The 5,777-nt window shown below is 39.5% G+C and overlaps 1 long non-coding RNA gene across 1 annotated transcript; it reads right to left on the reverse strand.

Moving 5' to 3' along the window:
- Positions 1-2,517: 2,517 nt before the first annotated feature.
- Positions 2,518-5,421, reverse strand: LOC133450671 (uncharacterized). Its single transcript, XR_009783120.1, has 2 exons — positions 5,372-5,421; positions 2,518-4,610 (listed from the first exon to the last, which is right to left on the reverse strand). It is a non-coding gene; the product is annotated as an uncharacterized LOC133450671 (long non-coding RNA).
- Positions 5,422-5,777: the final 356 nt, after the last annotated feature.

Below are 5,777 nucleotides of genomic sequence, written 5' to 3' on the forward strand. Positions count from 1 at the left end.
ACGGGCAAACCTCGGGACACAAGCAGGAGGTCACATCGGATGTTTAACAGCTCTCCGTTTCATCCTGCAGAGCAAGATACAACGTTGTCGGCCTCTCTTCTCGTTGTGGAGGAATTCAAACCCAAGTCAAGCCAATCAGGGTCAGACATGGTTTCTGCTTTTCTAAGAGAACTGCGCAATCTGTCTTTGGGGTTTGAATTTGCTCGGCTGACAGTCACGACTTCTTACCATTTGTGAATCTTTCTCGCCATAGAAGGTTGAAAAGCTTTTCCAGATGGACGTGCAACAGCAACTGCTTCTCTAGACCACTGTTGTCTGTCCCTTTTGGCATTGTGTTTCTATACAGTAGTAAGTAGTAACACAATGAGGGGAGTACTTAGTGTTGCTCTTGTGATTTAAAAGGAAAAATCTTATAGGTTTTTTTTTAGTTTTTTTTTAAGATTCACATCTCTGCCTCAGATGTGATGGAGAGTCTTTCTCTGCATCACTAATGGACTCATGTTCAGCTCGCATCCTTTTGTTGACCACTAAGAGCTCTTACACCACACGCCGCATTAACACACTCACCCAGCATTTCCTGCCTTCTTTCTTTCTTTTCAGAGGGTTTGGTGTTAATTTTTTTGGGTAGGGTGGGGGTTATGCAAACCTTTGGACAAAATCTGGAGGAAATAAGGTTCATCCTCACAGATGCACGGAAGGTCAAAGTGCACCAAGTTGTGGACATAACCACGCCCACAGACTAAAGACAGGACGTGCATGCTTGCATTAACGCAGGGCTGTTTCAGAGTTCATGATGTGTTATTATAAACTACAGAGTTCCTGGAAATGAATCAATTCAAATCAAACTTTATTTATACAGCACTTTTCATACAATATAAACCGGAATCACAAAGAGGATGGTCCATTATCCATTTATTATGTACATAAATGACGTCTGTAAAGTGTCAAACATTTTGAAATTTGTAATTTTTGCAGATGATACAAGTGTCTTCTGTTCAGATGATTGTTTACAGAGGTTAATGGAGAAGGTGACAGTTGAACTAGGCAAACTGAAAATGTGGTGTGATGTCAACAAATTATCTTTGAATTTAAACAAAACCAAATTTATGATTTTTGGAAACCGTAAAACACATTTAACAACTCAGGTAGGTTTAACAATAGAAAAAGTTGATTTAGAAAGAGTATATGAGAACACTTTCTTGGGGATAATAATAAACCATACATTTAGTTGGAAACCACAGGTAAGCCAGGTAAGATTAAAAATTGGAGTATTATTCAAAGTCAGACATTTTTTTAACTTTAGATCTATGAATACCCTATACTGCACGCTTATTTTACCTTACTTGACTTACTGTGTTGAAATCTGGGGTAATGCTTGCAAGACCACACTACAGACAGTTTGCACAATACAAAAAAGAGCAATACGAATGGTGAATAATGTTGGTTTTTATGATCACACCAATTTATTATTCATCAAGTCAAAAGCACTCAAATTCATGGACCTGGTAGATCAGAAAACAGCTTTGTTTATGTTTAAAGCCAGAAAAAATCTACTTCCTCCCAACATACAAACCATGTTCAGAGAGAGAGAGGGCGGTTATGCCCTCAGAGACCAATTCAATTGGAAACAACCGATCTGGAATACAGCTTTGAAAAGTAGGTGCATTTCTGTCTGTGGCGTGAGGTTATGGAACGCATTACCAGAAGAATTAAAATATAGCAAAAATGTGTTGAATTTAAAAAAAAGGTATAAACACATGATGATGGATAAGTACAGACTTGTTCCCGGGTAATGGAATGATGGCATAAAGAAAGGAAACAAAAGGATGGGTATATTGAGTATCATTTTTATAAATTTAAATAATCCTTTTTTTTTTTAACATGTGTGTGCAGATATATGCATGTATGTAAGTGTATGCATGTGTAGTGCACATATGTATGTGGATATGTAATGTGCTTGTATATATGTATGTACATGTATGGATATATGTATAGGTACGTATGTTAGTACGTAAGTAGTTAAGTATGCATGTAAATATGCATATGTTTTTTGTTGTTGTTAGCTATTATTCATTTGTTGTATTTATTTATATTTATGGGGGGGCATTCATAAGCCGAGGCTTCAGCCCTGCCCCTTTGGTCGTGACCTAAGTGTACATGCTTGGTGGTGACCAATACATTTTTTTCATTCATTATTTGAACAAGTGGATGCAAAAATGACAAACCGGGACTTCGCTCATCCTGATGTTCATCCATCCTCATTTTGAAAACTACACCAGCCTGACAGCGTATAAATCTTGCTGATGTGGGGACAATACGTCATTCTACACACCCACACAGGTTACGTGATGCTACGTGGATAACTAGCCTTCAGCCCCGGGGTGCGTTTACATTACCCAACGCCTGTAAACACGTGTTCCAGTGTTAACAGCGGGATATAGTCTAAAACACCTTAAGATAGTGTCATGGACACCATTCAGCATCCATACAAAATTAAGGAGACCACACAGATATTGATGGATTAAAGAAACACAATTTATTGAACCCAACTAAATTATATGCAAAAGTAAAGGGAAATATGTTCATCAGTAATGTCAGTCATGTAGTGAGTGTATGGGGGTGATGGAGTGTTGGAATATGTAAAGTAAAATAACTCTAACTGAACCCAAAACAACCAAACCAACATCCCGTTGCCTGGGAGAAGAGAGAGAGAGAACTGCCTTCTCTGACCTCTTTTATAGCCCAGGCCATTAGGGAGAGTAAACAGGGGGAGTGAAATCAGGCGTGGCTTATTTTCCTCAGCTGTGGAACAGGAAAATAAAAAGTTAGTAACAACCACAGTGCCACCAACATCAGGGGAGGGGTTGTCACAATAAATAGATGGATAGATAGATGGATACTTTATTAATCCCGGAGGAAATTTAGGGCATCCAGTAGCTGAAAAAAAACCCTCTACAGTAGTTAAGTTGTTGTTAAGTTAGTTAAGTCTTCAACAGCACCACCAGGCAGAAGTTCCTTGAGTTTCTTGCCATTTCCAGCTCTGATGAATTCTGGTGATTACTTGATGCGTAGCGTGGTGATTTTTATTCATAAAGTACTGCACATCGATCAGAAGCCACTGTATGTCAGATTCAACATGTTTTTAAGGATTTGTATTTAAAAAAATCCCCAAATCCTGTCAGATCAATCGATAGCGAGTTCATTCGCTGATTTCAAAGGTCGTTGCATTTAAAAGGTTTGAAAGAACTGCCCGCCTCAGAGTGGCCTGCTGTCACGACGATGCACAAAAGGCATCAGTGTTGCAGAAATGACCATCATGATTACATGACTGCAAGCGCACGGAGACATCAGGAAGCATTGTGCTTCGCCATCTGCGGCCTCATTACACACCAGTTTCACTGTAATCTACAGAACGCTTCAGGCTGCAGGAGGACGCTGCTGAATAATGCTGACTGTCGCGCAGCCGCCTGCTGCAGCCGGCGGGAACGGAGAGTTAAAGGAACATTTCCCAGTCAAAACAAACCAACGCCCACTGCTGAAAGGTTTGGAGCGAGAACTTTTATTAAATACCAAAATAGTGTGAACTGAAGTTTAGTTTTAGTCCTTTAGTCAAAATTACGAAACCTGAAAATGTCAATGAAAGAGGGGACGGCGTTTCTGCAGACGAGGCAAATTCAACTTTGTATGTGTACAAAATATGCATGACAAAAACTGTTGATTCAGGCATCTCTGACTCGTCGCTGCCCCCGCTGCGAGTCCGCTCCCACAATGCATAGCGTAGTATAAACTTGCTGTTGATCCTGTGCAGGCCAGTGGTGTAGGCAGCAATATTTTTTTGGGTGGGCCAGGACAAAAATGGGTGGGCCATTTTGTCCCAGAACAAGCGGACTTATAAAAACTTTTAAGCAGAAAACATGACAAACAGACAGATTAAAGGCAGTGTCAATTTTACTTTGTAATCTGCATTACAAATGCATTATGACAATTAAACACAACATACTCAACCAACAGAGCATGAAAACCTGGCTATATAGGCCAGTAGCCTATTTGCCACTATTGTAGCCTAAATACACCCACACTTGGCTGTGAAGGTGGTTCATCAATTGCGGATAAATGCAGGGGTAGCGCAGGTTGACCGGAGTAGAGCGCTGGTGCCGACGAGCCAGCGGCAGGACTAACCTCCTCTAGCAGCAGGGCTAACCTCCTCTAGCGGCAGGGCTAACCTCCTCTAGCGGCAGAGCTAACCTCCTCTAGCGGCGGGGCTAACCTCCTCTAGCAGCAGGGCTAACCTCCTCTAGCGGCAGGGCTAACCTCCTCTAGCGGCAGGGCTAACCTCCTCTAGCGGCAGAGCTAACCTCCTCTAGCGGCAGGGCTAACCTCCTCTAGCGGCAGGGCTAACCTCCTCTAGCGGCAGTAATGTGTGTAGGCCCATTACTGGCTACGCGCCTGGTGCAGGCATGCCGACGTCTCCATCATGTGTTTCCTGGACGGGTCCTTCTCCAGTTACAGAGACGATGTGGTTGTCTGGGGCAGAGAGGCAACCTTGGGACTGTTTTATTTAAACATGCACCTTTAGTCCACGGGAAGCCTCACCCTTTACGTGGCGGCCCCTGCAGAATGAATGAATGAATGAATGAATGAATGAATGAATGAATGAATGAATGAATTTTTATTTCAAACATGTATATAAAAAAATATAAATAAAATTAAAAAAATAAACAGTAACATCTTCATATTCACATATGTTCGAAAAAGGAGTAGGAAGAAGTATACACTTTTTCCTGGTTCCTACGGGTTTATAACTATAATTTACATTATTGTTAATATTATATACACAATATCCATATAAATATAGTCTATATAAATACAACATAAACATGCCTATTACTAAATAATTATCCATATAAGTATATAGAAAATATAAATATTACATAATTATATCAATATATAGACAATACAAATATTATAAAAATCTATATAAATATACACTATATAAACTACATAAATATCCCTATAAATATATATATGCTACATACCTAATAAATAAAATATAAAAGAAATATATATTACATAATTAACTATCCCTCTCAACATATAATTTAATACTACATAAATATCCACATAAATATCTAAACATATCTTAAGCAAGTATAATATACAATTTTTCCCTATTTTATTTGTTTCTCACACTCCTCGTTAACCCATTTCCTCTTCCATATACCTGTTTATAAGAAGCGCGCCACCTGCCTCAGTTTGGTGTTTAAGACCAGACACACACTTACAACCAAATACAAGTTTTTATTAATTATCAATTCCTGCATAACGTCCTGATTCTTTTCGTCAGGCAAGAATATTTAGGTTTTTTAATTACCTGACATGTTTCAGCGATTCCTTCCGCCTTCATCAGAGTCCCATCAGAACCCTCTGCAAACCCAAGCCCACCTCTGTAGCCACTAGACTACCACCCCCCACCCCCTTTTATTGCCCTTGTTGTCTCCTTCTCGCACTCCTTTTTAAGATAAGATAAGAGATAAGAATGTCCTTTATACCTCCCTCAATGGGGAAATTCACTCTGTGCAGCAGTAGTACACTCAACACACACATGCAGGGAAAGGGTAAAAAAAGTAAAAAATATATAATTACAAAATATAAACAGTATATACATTAGAATGAAAAAGAAAAAAGTAGTGCAGTACGGGAAAGAAAAGAAAAACAGTGCCAAAAAAGCAGGTAGGATGTTTATGAGGTAGACAGATTGCACATGTTGTGTTTTATGT

This window comes from Cololabis saira, chromosome 1, assembly GCF_033807715.1.
Source record: "Cololabis saira isolate AMF1-May2022 chromosome 1, fColSai1.1, whole genome shotgun sequence".
Taxonomy (NCBI): domain Eukaryota; kingdom Metazoa; phylum Chordata; class Actinopteri; order Beloniformes; family Belonidae; genus Cololabis; species Cololabis saira.